Source organism: Borostomias antarcticus, assembly GCF_949987555.1.
Source record: "Borostomias antarcticus genome assembly, chromosome: 36".
NCBI classification, from domain to species: Eukaryota; Metazoa; Chordata; class Actinopteri; order Stomiiformes; family Stomiidae; genus Borostomias; species Borostomias antarcticus.
In genome coordinates, this window is record NC_140269.1 from 2,675,957 (window position 1) to 2,696,816 (window position 20,860).

The following is a 20,860-nucleotide window of genomic DNA, read 5'->3' on the forward strand; positions in this document are numbered from 1 at the left end:
CATAGTTGGGATGGACAGTAGCTAGCACATTGGTTTGATAGTAGCATAGTTGGGAAGTGACAGTAGCTAGCGCATTGGTTTGATAGCAGCATAGTTGGGATGGACAGTAGCTAGCACATTGGTTTGATAGTAGCATAGTTGGGATGGACAGTAGCTAGCGCATTGGTTTGATAGTAGCATAGTTGGGATAAACAGTAGCTAGCGCATTGGTTTGATAGTAGCATAGTTGGGATGGACAGTAGCTAGCACATTGGTTTGATGGATGGACAGTAGCTAGCGAATTGGTTTGACAGTGGCATAGTTGGGATGGACAGTAGCTAGCACATTGGTTTGATAGCAGCATAGTTGGGATGGACAGTAGCTAGCGAATTGGTTTGACAGTGGCATAGTTGTGATGGACAATAGCTAGCACATTGGTTTGATAGCAGCATAGTTGGGATGGACAGTAGCTAGCGCATTGGTTTGATAGTAGCATAGTTGGGATGGACAGTAGCTAGCGCATTGGTTTGATAGCAGCATAGTTGGGATGGACAGTAGCTAGCACATTGGTTTGATAGCAGCATAGTTGGGATGGACAGTAGCTAGCACATTGGTTTGATAGTAGCATAGTTGGGATGGACAGTAGCTAGCACATTGGTTTGATGGATGGACAGTAGCTAGCGCATTGGTTTGATAGTAGCATAGTTGGGATGGACAGTAGCTAGCACATTGGTTTGATAGCAGCATAGTTGGGATGGACAGTAGCTAGCGCATTGGTTTGATAGTAGCATAGTTGGGATGGACAGTAGCTAGCGCATTGGTTTGATAGTAGCCTAGTTGGGATGGACAGTAGCTAGCGCATTGGTTTGATAGCAGCATAGTTGGGATGGACAGTAGCTAGCACATTGGTTTGATAGTAGCATAGTTGGGATGGACAGTAGCTAGCGCATTGGTTTGATAGTAGCATAGTTGGGATGGACAGTAGCTAGCGCATTGGTTTGATAGTAGCATAGTTGGGATGGACAGTAGATAGCGCATTGGTTTGATAGTAGCATAGTTGGGATGGACAGTAGCTAGCGCATTGGTTTGATAGTAGCATAGTTGGGATAAACAGTAGCTAGCGCATTGGTTTGATAGTAGCATAGTTGGGATGGACAGTAGCTAGCACATTGGTTTGATGGATGGACAGTAGCTAGCGAATTGGTTTGACAGTGGCATAGTTGGGATGGACAGTAGCTAGCGCATTGGTTTGACAGTGGCATAGTTGGGATAGACAGTAGCTAGCGCATTGGTTTGATAGTGGCATAGTTGGGATGGACAGTAGCTAGCGCATTGGTTTGATAGTAGCATAGTTGGGATGGACTGTAGCTAGCGCATTGGTTTGATAGTAGCATAGTTGGAATGGACAGTAGCTAGCGCATTGGTTTGAAAGTAGCATAGTTGGAATGGACAGTAGCTAGCGCATTGGTTTGATAGTAGCATAGTTGGGATGGACTGTAGCTAGGGCATTGGTTTGATAGTAGCATAGTTGGGATGGACAGTAGCTAGCGCATTGGTTTGATAGTAGCATAGTTGGGATGGACAGTAGCTAGCGCATTGGTTTGATAGTAGCATAGTTGGGATGGACAGTCGCTAGCGCATTGGTTTGATAGTAGCATAGTTGGGATGGACAGTCGCTAGCGCATTGGTTTGATAGTAGCATAGTTGGGATGGACAGTCGCTAGCGCATTGGTTTGATAGTAGCATAGTTGGGATGGACAGTAGCTAGCGCATTGGTTTGATAGCAGCATTGTTGGGATGGACAGTAGCTAGCGCATTGGTTTGATAGTAGCATAGTTGGGATGGACAGTAGCTAGCGCATTGGTTTGATAGTAGCATAGTTGGGATGGACAGTCGCTAGCACATTGGTTTGATAGTAGCATAGTTGGGATGGACAGTAGCTAGCGCATTGGTTTGATAGTAGCATAGTTGGGATGGACAGTAGCTAGCGCATTGGTTTGATAGTAGCATAGTTGGGATGGACAGTAGCTAGCGCATTGGTTTGATAGTAGCATAGTTGGGATGGACAGTAGCTAGCGCATTGGTTTGATGGATGGACAGTAGCTAGCACATTGGTTTGATAGTAGCATAGTTGGGATGTACAGTAGCTAGCGCATTGGTTTGATAGTAGCATAGTTGGGATGGACAGTAGCTAGCGCATTGGTTTGATAGTAGCATAGTTGGGATGGACAGTAGCTAGCGCATTGGTTTGATAGTAGCATAGTTGGGATGGACAGTAGCTAGCGCATTGGTTCGATAGTAGCATAGTGGGGATGGACAGTAGCTAGCGCATTGGTTTGATAGTAGCATAGTTGGGATGGACAGTAGCTAGCGCATTGGTTTGATAGTAGCATAGTTGGGATGGACAGTAGCTAGCGCATTGGTTTGATAGTAGCATAGTTGGGATAGACTGTAGCTAGCGCATTGGTTTGATAGTAGCATAGTTGGAATGGACAGTAGCTAGCGCATTGGTTTGATAGTAGCATAGTTGGGATGGACTGTAGCTAGCGCATTGGTTTGATAGTAGCATAGTTGCAATGGACAGTAGCTAGCGCATTGGTTTGACAGTAGCATAGTTGGGATGGACAGTAGCTAGCACATTGGTTTGATGGATGGACAGTAGCTAGCACATTGGTTTGATAGTAGCATAGTTGGGATGAACAGTAGCTAGCGCATTGGTTTGATAGTAGCATAGTTGGGATGGACAGTAGCTAGCGCTTTGGTTTGATAGTAGCATAGTTGGGATGGACAGTAGCTAGCGCATTGGTTTGATAGTAGCATAGTTGGGATGGACAGTAGCGAGCGCATTGGTTTGATAGTAGCATAGTTGCAATGCACAGTAGCTAGCGCATTGGTTTGATAGTAGCATAGTTGGGATAAACAGTAGCTAGCGCATTGGTTTGATAGTAGCATAGTTGGGATGGACAGTAGCTAGCACATTGGTTTGATGGATGGACAGTAGCTAGCGAATTGGTTTGACAGTGGCATAGTTGGGATGGACAGTAGCTAGCACATTGGTTTGATAGCAGCATAGTTGGGATGGACAGTAGCTAGCGAATTGGTTAGACAGTAGCATAGTTGGGATGGACAGTAGCTAGCGCATTGGTTTCACAGTAGCATAGTTGGAATGGACAGTAGCTAGCGCATTGGTTTGATAGTAGCATAGTTGGGATGGACAGTAGCTAGCGCATTGGTTTGATAGTAGCATAGTTGGGATGGACAGTAGCTAGCGCATTGGTTTGATACTAGCATAGTTGGGATGGACAGTAGCTAGCGCATTGGTTTGATAGTAGCATAGTTGGGATGGACAGTAGCTAACGCATTGGTTTGATAGTAGCATAGTTGGGATAAACAGTAGCTAGCGCATTGGTTTGATAGTAGCATAGTTGGGATGGACAGTAGCTAGCACATTGGTTTGATGGATGGACAGTAGCTAGCGAATTGGTTTGACAGTGGCATAGTTGGGATGGACAGTAGCTAGCACATTGGTTTGATAGCAGCATAGTTGGGATGGACAGTAGCTAGCGAATTGGTTTGACAGTGGCATAGTTGTGATGGACAATAGCTAGCGCATTGGTTTGATAGCAGCATAGTTGGGATGGACAGTAGCTAGCGCATTGGTTTGATAGTAGCATAGTTGGGATGGACAGTAGCTAGTGCATTGGTTTGATAGCAGCATAGTTGGGATGGACAGTAGCTAGCACATTGGTTTGATAGCAGCATAGTTGGGATGGACAGTAGCTAGCACATTGGTTTGATAGTAGCATAGTTGGGATGGACAGTAGCTAGCACATTGGTTTGATGGATGGACAGTAGCTAGCGCATTGGTTTGATAGTAGCATAGTTGGGATGGACAGTAGCTAGCACATTGGTTTGATAGCAGCATAGTTGGGATGGACAGTAGCTAGCGCATTGGTTTGATAGTAGCATAGTTGGGATGGACAGTAGCTAGCGCATTGGTTTGATAGTAGCCTAGTTGGAATGGACAGTAGCTAGCGCATTGGTTTGATAGCAGCATAGTTGGGATGGACAGTAGCTAGCACATTGGTTTGATAGCAGCATAGTTGGGATGGACAGTAACTAGCGCATTGGTTTGATAGTAGCATAGTTGGGATGGACAGTAGCTAGCACATTGGTTTGATAGCAAAGTTGGGATGGACAGTAGCTAGCGCATTGGTTTGATAGTAGCATAGTTGGGATGGACAGTAGCTAGCGCATTGGTTTGATAGTAGCATAGTTGGGATGGACAGTCGCTAGCGCATTGGTTTGATAGTAGCATAGTTGGGATGGACAGTAGCTAGCGCATTGGTTTGACAGTGGCATAGTTGGGATAGACAGTAGCTAGCGCATTGGTTTGATAGTGGCATAGTTGGGATGGACAGTAGCTAGCGCATTGGTTTGATAGTCGCATAGTTGGGATGGACTGTAGCTAGCGCATTGGTTTGATAGTAGCATAGTTGGGATTGACAGTAGCTAGCGCATTGGTTTGATAGTAGCATAGTTGGGATGGACTGTAGCTAGCGCATTGGTTTGATAGTGGCATAGTTGGGATGGACAGTAGCTAGCACATTGGTTTGATAGCAGCATAGTTTGGATGGACAGTAGCTAGCACATTGGTTTGATAGTAGCATAGTTGGGATGGACAGTAGCTAGCGCATTGGTTTGATAGTAGCATAGTTGGGATGGACAGTAGCTAGCGCATTGGTTTGATAGTAGCATAGTTGGGATGGACAGTAGCTAGCGCATTGGTTTGATAGTAGCATAGTTGGGATGAACAGTAGCTAGCGCATTGGTTTGATAGTAGCATAGTTGGGATGGTCAGTAGCTAGCGCATTGGTTTGATAGCAGCATAGTTGGGATGGACAGTAGCTAGCACATTGGTTTGATAGTAGCATAGTTGGGATGGACAGTAGCTAGCGCATTGGTTTGATAGTAGCATAGTTGGGATAAACAGTAGCTAGCGCATTGGTTTGATAGTAGCATAGTTGGGATGGACAGTAGCTAGCACATTGGTTTGATGGATGGACAGTAGCTAGCGAATTGGTTTGACAGTGGCATAGTTGGGATGGACAGTAGCTAGCACATTGGTTTGATAGCAGCATAGTTGGGATGGACAGTAGCTAGCGAATTGGTTTGACAGTGGCATAGTTGTGATGGACAATAGCTAGCACATTGGTTTGATAGCAGCATAGTTGGGATGGACAGTAGCTAGCGCATTGGTTTGATAGTAGCATAGTTGGGATGGACAGTAGCTAGCGCATTGGTTTGATAGCAGCATAGTTGGGATGGACAGTAGCTAGCACATTGGTTTGATAGCAGCATAGTTGGGATGGACAGTAGCTAGCACATTGGTTTGATAGTAGCATAGTTGGGATGGACAGTAGCTAGCGCATTGGTTTGATAGTAGCATAGTTGGGATGGACAGTAGCTAGCGCATTGGTTTGATACTAGCATAGTTGGGATGGACAGTAGCTAGCGCATTGGTTTGATAGTAGCATAGTTGGGATGGACAGTAGCTAACGCATTGGTTTGATAGTAGCATAGTTGGGATAAACAGTAGCTAGCGCATTGGTTTGATAGTAGCATAGTTGGGATGGACAGTAGCTAGCACATTGGTTTGATGGATGGACAGTAGCTAGCGAATTGGTTTGACAGTGGCATAGTTGGGATGGACAGTAGCTAGCACATTGGTTTGATAGCAGCATAGTTGGGATGGACAGTAGCTAGCGAATTGGTTTGACAGTGGCATAGTTGTGATGGACAATAGCTAGCACATTGGTTTGATAGCAGCATAGTTGGGATGGACAGTAGCTAGCGCATTGGTTTGATAGTAGCATAGTTGGGATGGACAGTAGCTAGTGCATTGGTTTGATAGCAGCATAGTTGGGATGGACAGTAGCTAGCACATTGGTTTGATAGCAGCATAGTTCGGATGGACAGTAGCTAGCACATTGGTTTGATAGTAGCATAGTTGGGATGGACAGTAGCTAGCACATTGGTTTGATGGATGGACAGTAGCTAGCGCATTGGTTTGATAGTAGCATAGTTGGGATGGACAGTAGCTAGCACATTGGTTTGATAGCAGCATAGTTGGGATGGACAGTAGCTAGCGCATTGGTTTGATAGTAGCATAGTTGGGATGGACAGTAGCTAGCGCATTGGTTTGATAGTAGCCTAGTTGGAATGGACAGTAGCTAGCGCATTGGTTTGATAGCAGCATAGTTGGGATGGACAGTAGCTAGCACATTGGTTTGATAGCAGCATAGTTGGGATGGACAGTAACTAGCGCATTGGTTTGATAGTAGCATAGTTGGGATGGACAGTAGCTAGCACATTGGTTTGATAGCAAAGTTGGGATGGACAGTAGCTAGCGCATTGGTTTGATAGTAGCATAGTTGGGATGGACAGTAGCTAGCGCATTGGTTTGATAGTAGCATAGTTGGGATGGACAGTCGCTAGCGCATTGGTTTGATAGTAGCATAGTTGGGATGGACAGTAGCTAGCGCATTGGTTTGACAGTGGCATAGTTGGGATAGACAGTAGCTAGCGCATTGGTTTGATAGTGGCATAGTTGGGATGGACAGTAGCTAGCGCATTGGTTTGATAGTCGCATAGTTGGGATGGACTGTAGCTAGCGCATTGGTTTGATAGTAGCATAGTTGGGATTGACAGTAGCTAGCGCATTGGTTTGATAGTAGCATAGTTGGGATGGACTGTAGCTAGCGCATTGGTTTGATAGTGGCATAGTTGGGATGGACAGTAGCTAGCACATTGGTTTGATAGCAGCATAGTTTGGATGGACAGTAGCTAGCACATTGGTTTGATAGTAGCATAGTTGGGATGGACAGTAGCTAGCGCATTGGTTTGATAGTAGCATAGTTGGGATGGACAGTAGCTAGCGCATTGGTTTGATAGTAGCATAGTTGGGATGGACAGTAGCTAGCGCATTGGTTTGATAGTAGCATAGTTGGGATGAACAGTAGCTAGCGCATTGGTTTGATAGTAGCATAGTTGGGATGGTCAGTAGCTAGCGCATTGGTTTGATAGCAGCATAGTTGGGATGGACAGTAGCTAGCACATTGGTTTGATAGTAGCATAGTTGGGATGGACAGTAGCTAGCGCATTGGTTTGATAGTAGCATAGTTGGGATAAACAGTAGCTAGCGCATTGGTTTGATAGTAGCATAGTTGGGATGGACAGTAGCTAGCACATTGGTTTGATGGATGGACAGTAGCTAGCGAATTGGTTTGACAGTGGCATAGTTGGGATGGACAGTAGCTAGCACATTGGTTTGATAGCAGCATAGTTGGGATGGACAGTAGCTAGCGAATTGGTTTGACAGTGGCATAGTTGTGATGGACAATAGCTAGCACAATGGTTTGATAGCAGCATAGTTGGGATGGACAGTAGCTAGCGCATTGGTTTGATAGTAGCATAGTTGGGATGGACAGTAGCTAGCGCATTGGTTTGATAGCAGCATAGTTGGGATGGACAGTAGCTAGCACATTGGTTTGATAGCAGCATAGTTGGGATGGACAGTAGCTAGCACATTGGTTTGATAGTAGCATAGTTGGGATGGACAGTAGCTAGCACATTGGTTTGATGGATGGACAGTAGCTAGCGCATTGGTTTGATAGTAGCATAGTTGGGATGGACAGTAGCTAGCACATTGGTTTGATAGCAGCATAGTTGGGATGGACAGTAGCTAGCGCATTGGTTTGATAGTAGCATAGTTGGGATGGAAAGTAGCTAGCGCATTGGTTTGATAGTAGCCTAGTTGGGATGGACAGTAGCTAGCGCATTGGTTTGATAGCAGCATAGTTGGGATGGACAGTAGCTAGCACATTGGTTTGATAGTAGCATAGTTGGGATGGACAGTAGCTAGCGCATTGGTTTGATAGTAGCATAGTTGGGATGAACAGTAGCTAGCGCATTGGTTTGATAGTAGCATAGTTGGGATGGTCAGTAGCTAGCGCATTGGTTTGATAGCAGCATAGTTGGGATGGACAGTAGCTAGCACATTGGTTTGATAGTAGCATAGTTGGGATGGACAGTAGCTAGCGCATTGGTTTGATAGTAGCATAGTTGGGATGGACAGTAGATAGCGCATTGGTTTGATAGTAGCATAGTTGGGATGGACAGTAGCTAGCGCATTGGTTTGATAGTAGCATAGTTGGGATAAACAGTAGCTAGCGCATTGGTTTGATAGTAGCATAGTTGGGATGGACAGTAGCTAGCACATTGGTTTGATGGATGGACAGTAGCTAGCGAATTGGTTTGACAGTGGCATAGTTGGGATGGACAGTAGCTAGCGCATTGGTTTGACAGTGGCATAGTTGGGATAGACAGTAGCTAGCGCATTGGTTTGATAGTGGCATAGTTGGGATGGACAGTAGCTAGCGCATTGGTTTGATAGTAGCATAGTTGGGATGGACTGTAGCTAGCGCATTGGTTTGATAGTAGCATAGTTGGAATGGACAGTAGCTAGCGCATTGGTTTGAAAGTAGCATAGTTGGGATGGACTGTAGCTAGCGCATTGGTTTGATAGTAGCATAGTTGCAATGGACAGTAGCTAGCGCATTGGTTAGACAGTAGCATAGTTGGGATGGACAGTAGCTAGCGCATTGGTTTGACAGTAGCATAGTTGGAATGGACAGTAGCTAGCGCATTGGTTTGATAGTAGCATAGTTGGGATGGACTGTAGCTAGGGCATTGGTTTGATAGTAGCATAGTTGGGATGGACAGTAGCTAGCGCATTGGTTTGATAGTAGCATAGTTGGGATGGACAGTAGCTAGCGCATTGGTTTGATAGTAGCATAGTTGGGATGGACAGTCGCTAGCGCATTGGTTTGATAGTAGCATAGTTGGGATGGACAGTCGCTAGCGCATTGGTTTGATAGTAGCATAGTTGGGATGGACAGTTGCTAGCGCATTGGTTTGATAGTAGCATAGTTGGGATGGACAGTAGCTAGCGCATTGGTTTGATAGCAGCATTGTTGGGATGGACAGTAGCTAGCGCATTGGTTTGATAGTAGCATAGTTGGGATGGACAGTAGCTAGCGCATTGGTTTGATAGTAGCATAGTTGGGATGGACAGTCGCTAGCACATTGGTTTGATAGTAGCATAGTTGGGATGGACAGTAGCTAGCGCATTGGTTTGATAGTAGCATAGTTGGGATGGACAGTAGCTAGCGCATTGGTTTGATAGTAGCATAGTTGGGATGGACAGTAGCTAGCGCATTGGTTTGATAGTAGCATAGTTGGGATGGACAGTAGCTAGCGCATTGGTTTGATGGATGGACAGTAGCTAGCACATTGGTTTGATAGTAGCATAGTTGGGATGTACAGTAGCTAGCGCATTGGTTTGATAGTAGCATAGTTGGGATGGACAGTAGCTAGCGCATTGGTTTGATAGTAGCATAGTTGGGATGGACAGTAGCTAGCGCATTGGTTTGATAGTAGCATAGTTGGGATGGACAGTAGCTAGCGCATTGGTTCGATAGTAGCATAGTGGGGATGGACAGTAGCTAGCGCATTGGTTTGATAGTAGCATAGTTGGGATGGACAGTAGCTAGCGCATTGGTTTGATAGTAGCATAGTTGGGATGGACAGTAGCTAGCGCATTGGTTTGATAGTAGCATAGTTGGGATGGACTGTAGCTAGCGCATTGGTTTGATAGTAGCATAGTTGGAATGGACAGTAGCTAGCGCATTGGTTTGATAGTAGCATAGTTGGGATGGACTGTAGCTAGCGCATTGGTTTGATAGTAGCATAGTTGCAATGGACAGTAGCTAGCGCATTGGTTTGACAGTAGCATAGTTGGGATGGACAGTAGCTAGCACATTGGTTTGATGGATGGACAGTAGCTAGCACATTGGTTTGATAGTAGCATAGTTGGGATGTACAGTAGCTAGCGCATTGGTTTGATAGTAGCATAGTTGGGATGGACAGTAGCTAGCGCTTTGGTTTGATAGTAGCATAGTTGGGATGGACAGTAGCTAGCGCATTGGTTTGATAGTAGCATAGTTGGGATGGACAGTAGCGAGCGCATTGGTTTGATAGTAGCATAGTTGCAATGCACAGTAGCTAGCGCATTGGTTTGATAGTAGCATAGTTGGGATGGACAGTAGCTAGCGCATTGGTTTGATAGTAGCATAGTTGGGATGGACAGTAGCTAGCGCATTGGTTTGATACTAGCATAGTTGGGATGGACAGTAGCTAGCGCATTGGTTTGATAGTAGCATAGTTGGGATGGACAGTAGCTAACGCATTGGTTTGATAGTAGCATAGTTGGGATAAACAGTAGCTAGCGCATTGGTTTGATAGTAGCATAGTTGGGATGGACAGTAGCTAGCACATTGGTTTGATGGATGGACAGTAGCTAGCGAATTGGTTTGACAGTGGCATAGTTGGGATGGACAGTAGCTAGCACATTGGTTTGATAGCAGCATAGTTGGGATGGACAGTAGCTAGCGAATTGGTTTGACAGTGGCATAGTTGTGATGGACAATAGCTAGCACATTGGTTTGATAGCAGCATAGTTGGGATGGACAGTAGCTAGCGCATTGGTTTGATAGTAGCATAGTTGGGATGGACAGTAGCTAGTGCATTGGTTTGATAGCAGCATAGTTGGGATGGACAGTAGCTAGCACATTGGTTTGATAGCAGCATAGTTGGGATGGACAGTAGCTAGCACATTGGTTTGATAGTAGCATAGTTGGGATGGACAGTAGCTAGCACATTGGTTTGATGGATGGACAGTAGCTAGCGCATTGGTTTGATAGTAGCATAGTTGGGATGGACAGTAGCTAGCACATTGGTTTGATAGTAGCATAGTTGGGATGGACAGTAGCTAGCGCATTGGTTTGATAGCAGCATAGTTGGGATGGACAGTAGCTAGTGCATTGGTTTGATAGTAGCATAGTTGGGATGGACAGTAGCTAGCGCATTGGTTTGATAGCAGCATAGTTGGGATGGACAGTAGCTAGCGCATTGGTTTGATAGTGGCATAGTTGGGATGGACAGTAGCTAGCGCATTGGTTTGATAGTAGCATAGTTGGGATGGACTGTAGCTAGCGCATTGGTTTGATAGTAGCATAGTTGGGATGGACAGTAGCTAGCGCATTGGTTTGATAGTAGCATAGTTGGGATGGACTGTAGCTAGCGCATTGGTTTGATAGTGGCATAGTTGGGATGGACAGTAGCTAGCACATTGGTTTGATAGCAGCATAGTTTGGATGGACAGTAGCTAGCACATTGGTTTGATAGTAGCATAGTTGGGATGGACAGTAGCTAGCACATTGGTTTGATAGTAGCATAGTTGGGATGGACAGTAGCTAGCGCATTGGTTTGATAGTAGCATAGTTGGGATGGACAGTAGCTAGCGCATTGGTTTGATAGTAGCATAGTTGGGATGAACAGTAGCTAGCGCATTGGTTTGATAGTAGCATAGTTGGGATGGTCAGTAGCTAGCGCATTGGTTTGATAGCAGCATAGTTGGGATGGACAGTAGCTAGCACATTGGTTTGATAGTAGCATAGTTGGGAAGTGACAGTAGCTAGCGCATTGGTTTGATAGCAGCATAGTTGGGATGGACAGTAGCTAGCACATTGGTTTGATAGTAGCATAGTTGGGATGGACAGTAGCTAGCGCATTGGTTTGATAGTAGCATAGTTGGGATAAACAGTAGCTAGCGCATTGGTTTGATAGTAGCATAGTTGGGATGGACAGTAGCTAGCACATTGGTTTGATGGATGGACAGTAGCTAGCGAATTGGTTTGACAGTGGCATAGTTGGGATGGACAGTAGCTAGCACATTGGTTTGATAGCAGCATAGTTGGGATGGACAGTAGCTAGCGAATTGGTTTGACAGTGGCATAGTTGTGATGGACAATAGCTAGCACATTGGTTTGATAGCAGCATAGTTGGGATGGACAGTAGCTAGCGCATTGGTTTGATAGTAGCATAGTTGGGATGGACAGTAGCTAGCGCATTGGTTTGATAGCAGCATAGTTGGGATGGACAGTAGCTAGCACATTGGTTTGATAGCAGCATAGTTGGGATGGACAGTAGCTAGCACATTGGTTTGATAGTAGCATAGTTGGGATGGACAGTAGCTAGCACATTGGTTTGATGGATGGACAGTAGCTAGCGCATTGGTTTGATAGTAGCATAGTTGGGATGGACAGTAGCTAGCACATTGGTTTGATAGCAGCATAGTTGGGATGGACAGTAGCTAGCGCATTGGTTTGATAGTAGCATAGTTGGGATGGACAGTAGCTAGCGCATTGGTTTGATAGTAGCCTAGTTGGGATGGACAGTAGCTAGCGCATTGGTTTGATAGCAGCATAGTTGGGATGGACAGTAGCTAGCACATTGGTTTGATAGTAGCATAGTTGGGATGGACAGTAGCTAGCGCATTGGTTTGATAGTAGCATAGTTGGGATGGACAGTAGCTAGCGCATTGGTTTGATAGTAGCATAGTTGGGATGGACAGTAGATAGCGCATTGGTTTGATAGTAGCATAGTTGGGATGGACAGTAGCTAGCGCATTGGTTTGATAGTAGCATAGTTGGGATAAACAGTAGCTAGCGCATTGGTTTGATAGTAGCATAGTTGGGATGGACAGTAGCTAGCACATTGGTTTGATGGATGGACAGTAGCTAGCGAATTGGTTTGACAGTGGCATAGTTGGGATGGACAGTAGCTAGCGCATTGGTTTGACAGTGGCATAGTTGGGATAGACAGTAGCTAGCGCATTGGTTTGATAGTGGCATAGTTGGGATGGACAGTAGCTAGCGCATTGGTTTGATAGTAGCATAGTTGGGATGGACTGTAGCTAGCGCATTGGTTTGATAGTAGCATAGTTGGAATGGACAGTAGCTAGCGCATTGGTTTGAAAGTAGCATAGTTGGAATGGACAGTAGCTAGCGCATTGGTTTGATAGTAGCATAGTTGGGATGGACTGTAGCTAGGGCATTGGTTTGATAGTAGCATAGTTGGGATGGACAGTAGCTAGCGCATTGGTTTGATAGTAGCATAGTTGGGATGGACAGTAGCTAGCGCATTGGTTTGATAGTAGCATAGTTGGGATGGACAGTCGCTAGCGCATTGGTTTGATAGTAGCATAGTTGGGATGGACAGTCGCTAGCGCATTGGTTTGATAGTAGCATAGTTGGGATGGACAGTCGCTAGCGCATTGGTTTGATAGTAGCATAGTTGGGATGGACAGTAGCTAGCGCATTGGTTTGATAGCAGCATTGTTGGGATGGACAGTAGCTAGCGCATTGGTTTGATAGTAGCATAGTTGGGATGGACAGTAGCTAGCGCATTGGTTTGATAGTAGCATAGTTGGGATGGACAGTCGCTAGCACATTGGTTTGATAGTAGCATAGTTGGGATGGACAGTAGCTAGCGCATTGGTTTGATAGTAGCATAGTTGGGATGGACAGTAGCTAGCGCATTGGTTTGATAGTAGCATAGTTGGGATGGACAGTAGCTAGCGCATTGGTTTGATAGTAGCATAGTTGGGATGGACAGTAGCTAGCGCATTGGTTTGATGGATGGACAGTAGCTAGCACATTGGTTTGATAGTAGCATAGTTGGGATGTACAGTAGCTAGCGCATTGGTTTGATAGTAGCATAGTTGGGATGGACAGTAGCTAGCGCATTGGTTTGATAGTAGCATAGTTGGGATGGACAGTAGCTAGCGCATTGGTTTGATAGTAGCATAGTTGGGATGGACAGTAGCTAGCACATTGGTTTGATAGTAGCATAGTTGGGATGGACAGTAGCTAGCGCATTGGTTTGATAGTAGCATAGTTGGGATGGACAGTAGCTAGCGCATTGGTTTGATACTAGCATAGTTGGGATGGACAGTAGCTAGCGCATTGGTTTGATAGTAGCATAGTTGGGATGGACAGTAGCTAACGCATTGGTTTGATAGTAGCATAGTTGGGATAAACAGTAGCTAGCGCATTGGTTTGATAGTAGCATAGTTGGGATGGACAGTAGCTAGCACATTGGTTTGATGGATGGACAGTAGCTAGCGAATTGGTTTGACAGTGGCATAGTTGGGATGGACAGTAGCTAGCACATTGGTTTGATAGCAGCATAGTTGGGATGGACAGTAGCTAGCGAATTGGTTTGACAGTGGCATAGTTGTGATGGACAATAGCTAGCACATTGGTTTGATAGCAGCATAGTTGGGATGGACAGTAGCTAGCGCATTGGTTTGATAGTAGCATAGTTGGGATGGACAGTAGCTAGTGCATTGGTTTGATAGCAGCATAGTTGGGATGGACAGTAGCTAGCACATTGGTTTGATAGCAGCATAGTTCGGATGGACAGTAGCTAGCACATTGGTTTGATAGTAGCATAGTTGGGATGGACAGTAGCTAGCACATTGGTTTGATGGATGGACAGTAGCTAGCGCATTGGTTTGATAGTAGCATAGTTGGGATGGACAGTAGCTAGCACATTGGTTTGATAGCAGCATAGTTGGGATGGACAGTAGCTAGCGCATTGGTTTGATAGTAGCATAGTTGGGATGGACAGTAGCTAGCGCATTGGTTTGATAGTAGCCTAGTTGGAATGGACAGTAGCTAGCGCATTGGTTTGATAGCAGCATAGTTGGGATGGACAGTAGCTAGCACATTGGTTTGATAGCAGCATAGTTGGGATGGACAGTAACTAGCGCATTGGTTTGATAGTAGCATAGTTGGGATGGACAGTAGCTAGCACATTGGTTTGATAGCAAAGTTGGGATGGACAGTAGCTAGCGCATTGGTTTGATAGTAGCATAGTTGGGATGGACAGTAGCTAGCGCATTGGTTTGATAGTAGCATAGTTGGGATGGACAGTCGCTAGCGCATTGGTTTGATAGTAGCATAGTTGGGATGGACAGTAGCTAGCGCATTGGTTTGACAGTGGCATAGTTGGGATAGACAGTAGCTAGCGCATTGGTTTGATAGTGGCATAGTTGGGATGGACAGTAGCTAGCGCATTGGTTTGATAGTCGCATAGTTGGGATGGACTGTAGCTAGCGCATTGGTTTGATAGTAGCATAGTTGGGATTGACAGTAGCTAGCGCATTGGTTTGATAGTAGCATAGTTGGGATGGACTGTAGCTAGCGCATTGGTTTGATAGTGGCATAGTTGGGATGGACAGTAGCTAGCACATTGGTTTGATAGCAGCATAGTTTGGATGGACAGTAGCTAGCACATTGGTTTGATAGTAGCATAGTTGGGATGGACAGTAGCTAGCGCATTGGTTTGATAGTAGCATAGTTGGGATGGACAGTAGCTAGCGCATTGGTTTGATAGTAGCATAGTTGGGATGGACAGTAGCTAGCGCATTGGTTTGATAGTAGCATAGTTGGGATGAACAGTAGCTAGCGCATTGGTTTGATAGTAGCATAGTTGGGATGGTCAGTAGCTAGCGCATTGGTTTGATAGCAGCATAGTTGGGATGGACAGTAGCTAGCACATTGGTTTGATAGTAGCATAGTTGGGATGGACAGTAGCTAGCGCATTGGTTTGATAGTAGCATAGTTGGGATAAACAGTAGCTAGCGCATTGGTTTGATAGTAGCATAGTTGGGATGGACAGTAGCTAGCACATTGGTTTGATGGATGGACAGTAGCTAGCGAATTGGTTTGACAGTGGCATAGTTGGGATGGACAGTAGCTAGCACATTGGTTTGATAGCAGCATAGTTGGGATGGACAGTAGCTAGCGAATTGGTTTGACAGTGGCATAGTTGTGATGGACAATAGCTAGCACAATGGTTTGATAGCAGCATAGTTGGGATGGACAGTAGCTAGCGCATTGGTTTGATAGTAGCATAGTTGGGATGGACAGTAGCTAGCGCATTGGTTTGATAGCAGCATAGTTGGGATGGACAGTAGCTAGCACATTGGTTTGATAGCAGCATAGTTGGGATGGACAGTAGCTAGCACATTGGTTTGATAGTAGCATAGTTGGGATGGACAGTAGCTAGCACATTGGTTTGATGGATGGACAGTAGCTAGCGCATTGGTTTGATAGTAGCATAGTTGGGATGGACAGTAGCTAGCACATTGGTTTGATAGCAGCATAGTTGGGATGGACAGTAGCTAGCGCATTGGTTTGATAGTAGCATAGTTGGGATGGAAAGTAGCTAGCGCATTGGTTTGATAGTAGCCTAGTTGGGATGGACAGTAGCTAGCGCATTGGTTTGATAGCAGCATAGTTGGGATGGACAGTAGCTAGCACATTGGTTTGATAGTAGCATAGTTGGGATGGACAGTAGCTAGCGCATTGGTTTGATAGTAGCATAGTTGGGATGAACAGTAGCTAGCGCATTGGTTTGATAGTAGCATAGTTGGGATGGTCAGTAGCTAGCGCATTGGTTTGATAGCAGCATAGTTGGGATGGACAGTAGCTAGCACATTGGTTTGATAGTAGCATAGTTGGGATGGACAGTAGCTAGCGCATTGGTTTGATAGTAGCATAGTTGGGATGGACAGTAGATAGCGCATTGGTTTGATAGTAGCATAGTTGGGATGGACAGTAGCTAGCGCATTGGTTTGATAGTAGCATAGTTGGGATAAACAGTAGCTAGCGCATTGGTTTGATAGTAGCATAGTTGGGATGGACAGTAGCTAGCACATTGGTTTGATGGATGGACAGTAGCTAGCGAATTGGTTTGACAGTGGCATAGTTGGGATGGACAGTAGCTAGCGCATTGGTTTGACAGTGGCATAGTTGGGATAGACAGTAGCTAGCGCATTGGTTTGATAGTGGCATAGTTGGGATGGACAGTAGCTAGCGCATTGGTTTGATAGTAGCATAGTTGGGATGGACTGTAGCTAGCGCATTGGTTTGATAGTAGCATAGTTGGAATGGACAGTAGCTAGCGCATTGGTTTGAAAGTAGCATAGTTGGGATGGACTGTAGCTAGCGCATTGGTTTGATAGTAGCATAGTTGCAATGGACAGTAGCTAGCGCATTGGTTAGACAGTAGCATAGTTGGGATGGACAGTAGCTAGCGCATTGGTTTGACAGTAGCATAGTTGGAATGGACAGTAGCTAGCGCATTGGTTTGATAGTAGCATAGTTGGGATGGACTGTAGCTAGGGCATTGGTTTGATAGTAGCATAGTTGGGATGGACAGTAGCTAGCGCATTGGTTTGATAGTAGCATAGTTGGGATGGACAGTAGCTAGCGCATTGGTTTGATAGTAGCATAGTTGGGATGGACAGTCGCTAGCGCATTGGTTTGATAGTAGCATAGTTGGGATGGACAGTCGCTAGCGCATTGGTTTGATAGTAGCATAGTTGGGATGGACAGTTGCTAGCGCATTGGTTTGATAGTAGCATAGTTGGGATGGACAGTAGCTAGCGCATTGGTTTGATAGCAGCATTGTTGGGATGGACAGTAGCTAGCGCATTGGTTTGATAGTAGCATAGTTGGGATGGACAGTAGCTAGCGCATTGGTTTGATAGTAGCATAGTTGGGATGGACAGTCGCTAGCACATTGGTTTGATAGTAGCATAGTTGGGATGGACAGTAGCTAGCGCATTGGTTTGATAGTAGCATAGTTGGGATGGACAGTAGCTAGCGCATTGGTTTGATAGTAGCATAGTTGGGATGGACAGTAGCTAGCGCATTGGTTTGATAGTAGCATAGTTGGGATGGACAGTAGCTAGCGCATTGGTTTGATGGATGGACAGTAGCTAGCACATTGGTTTGATAGTAGCATAGTTGGGATGTACAGTAGCTAGCGCATTGGTTTGATAGTAGCATAGTTGGGATGGACAGTAGCTAGCGCATTGGTTTGATAGTAGCATAGTTGGGATGGACAGTAGCTAGCGCATTGGTTTGATAGTAGCATAGTTGGGATGGACAGTAGCTAGCGCATTGGTTCGATAGTAGCATAGTGGGGATGGACAGTAGCTAGCGCATTGGTTTGATAGTAGCATAGTTGGGATGGACAGTAGCTAGCGCATTGGTTTGATAGTAGCATAGTTGGGATGGACAGTAGCTAGCGCATTGGTTTGATAGTAGCATAGTTGGGATGGACTGTAGCTAGCGCATTGGTTTGATAGTAGCATAGTTGGAATGGACAGTAGCTAGCGCATTGGTTTGATAGTAGCATAGTTGGGATGGACTGTAGCTAGCGCATTGGTTTGATAGTAGCATAGTTGCAATGGACAGTAGCTAGCGCATTGGTTTGACAGTAGCATAGTTGGGATGGACAGTAGCTAGCACATTGGTTTGATGGATGGACAGTAGCTAGCACATTGGTTTGATAGTAGCATAGTTGGGATGTACAGTAGCTAGCGCATTGGTTTGATAGTAGCATAGTTGGGATGGACAGTAGCTAGCGCTTTGGTTTGATAGTAGCATAGTTGGGATGGACAGTAGCTAGCGCATTGGTTTGATAGTAGCATAGTTGGGATGGACAGTAGCGAGCGCATTGGTTTGATAGTAGCATAGTTGCAATGCACAGTAGCTAGCGCATTGGTTTGATAGTAGCATAGTTGGGATGGACAGTAGCTAGCGCATTGGTTTGATAGTAGCATAGTTGGGATGGACAGTAGCTAGCGCATTGGTTTGATACTAGCATAGTTGGGATGGACAGTAGCTAGCGCATTGGTTTGATAGTAGCATAGTTGGGATGGACAGTAGCTAACGCATTGGTTTGATAGTAGCATAGTTGGGATAAACAGTAGCTAGCGCATTGGTTTGATAGTAGCATAGTTGGGATGGACAGTAGCTAGCACATTGGTTTGATGGATGGACAGTAGCTAGCGAATTGGTTTGACAGTGGCATAGTTGGGATGGACAGTAGCTAGCACATTGGTTTGATAGCAGCATAGTTGGGATGGACAGTAGCTAGCGAATTGGTTTGACAGTGGCATAGTTGTGATGGACAATAGCTAGCACATTGGTTTGATAGCAGCATAGTTGGGATGGACAGTAGCTAGCGCATTGGTTTGATAGTAGCATAGTTGGGATGGACAGTAGCTAGTGCATTGGTTTGATAGCAGCATAGTTGGGATGGACAGTAGCTAGCACATTGGTTTGATAGCAGCATAGTTGGGATGGACAGTAGCTAGCACATTGGTTTGATAGTAGCATAGTTGGGATGGACAGTAGCTAGCACATTGGTTTGATGGATGGACAGTAGCTAGCGCATTGGTTTGATAGTAGCATAGTTGGGATGGACAGTAGCTAGCACATTGGTTTGATAGTAGCATAGTTGGGATGGACAGTAGCTAGCGCATTGGTTTGATAGCAGCATAGTTGGGATGGACAGTAGCTAGTGCATTGGTTTGATAGTAGCATAGTTGGGATGGACAGTAGCTAGCGCATTGGTTTGATAGCAGCATAGTTGGGATGGACAGTAGCTAGCGCATTGGTTTGATAGTGGCATAGTTGGGATGGACAGTAGCTAGCGCATTGGTTTGATAGTAGCATAGTTGGGATGGACTGTAGCTAGCGCATTGGTTTGATAGTAGCATAGTTGGGATGGACAGTAGCTAGCGCATTGGTTTGATAGTAGCATAGTTGGGATGGACTGTAGCTAGCGCATTGGTTTGATAGTGGCATAGTTGGGATGGACAGTAGCTAGCACATTGGTTTGATAGCAGCATAGTTTGGATGGACAGTAGCTAGCACATTGGTTTGATAGTAGCATAGTTGGGATGGACAGTAGCTAGCACATTGGTTTGATAGTAGCATAGTTGGGATGGACAGTAGCTAGCGCATTGGTTTGATAGTAGCATAGTTGGGATGGACAGTAGCTAGCGCATTGGTTTGATAGTAGCATAGTTGGGATGAACAGTAGCTAGCGCATTGGTTTGATAGTAGCATAGTTGGGATGGTCAGTAGCTAGCGCATTGGTTTGATAGCAGCATAGTTGGGATGGACAGTAGCTAGCACATTGGTTTGATAGTAGCATAGTTGGGAAGTGACAGTAGCTAGCGCATTGGTTTGATAGCAGCATAGTTGGGATGGACAGTAGCTAGCACATTGGTTTGATAGTAGCATAGTTGGGATGGACAGTAGCTAGCGCATTGGTTTGATAGTAGCATAGTTGGGATAAACAGTAGCTAGCGCATTGGTTTGATAGTAGCATAGTTGGGATGGACAGTAGCTAGCACATTGGTTTGATGGATGGACAGTAGCTAGCGAATTGGTTTGACAGTGGCATAGTTGGGATGGACAGTAGCTAGCACATTGGTTTGATAGCAGCATAGTTGGGATGGACAGTAGCTAGCGAATTGGTTTGACAGTGGCATAGTTGTGATGGACAATAGCTAGCACATTGGTTTGATAGCAGCATAGTTGGGATGGACAGTAGCTAGCGCATTGGTTTGATAGTAGCATAGTTGGGATGGACAGTAGCTAGCGCATTGGTTTGATAGCAGCATAGTTGGGATGGACAGTAGCTAGCACATTGGTTTGATAGCAGCATAGTTGGGATGGACAGTAGCTAGCACATTGGTTTGATAGTAGCATAGTTGGGATGGACAGTAGCTAGCACATTGGTTTGATGGATGGACAGTAGCTAGCGCATTGGTTTGATAGTAGCATAGTTGGGATGGACAGTAGCTAGCACATTGGTTTGATAGCAGCATAGTTGGGATGGACAGTAGCTAGCGCATTGGTTTGATAGTAGCATAGTTGGGATGGACAGTAGCTAGCGCATTGGTTTGATAGTAGCCTAGTTGGGATGGACAGTAGCTAGCGCATTGGTTTGATAGCAGCATAGTTGGGATGGACAGTAGCTAGCACATTGGTTTGATAGTAGCATAGTTGGGATGGACAGTAGCTAGCGCATTGGTTTGATAGTA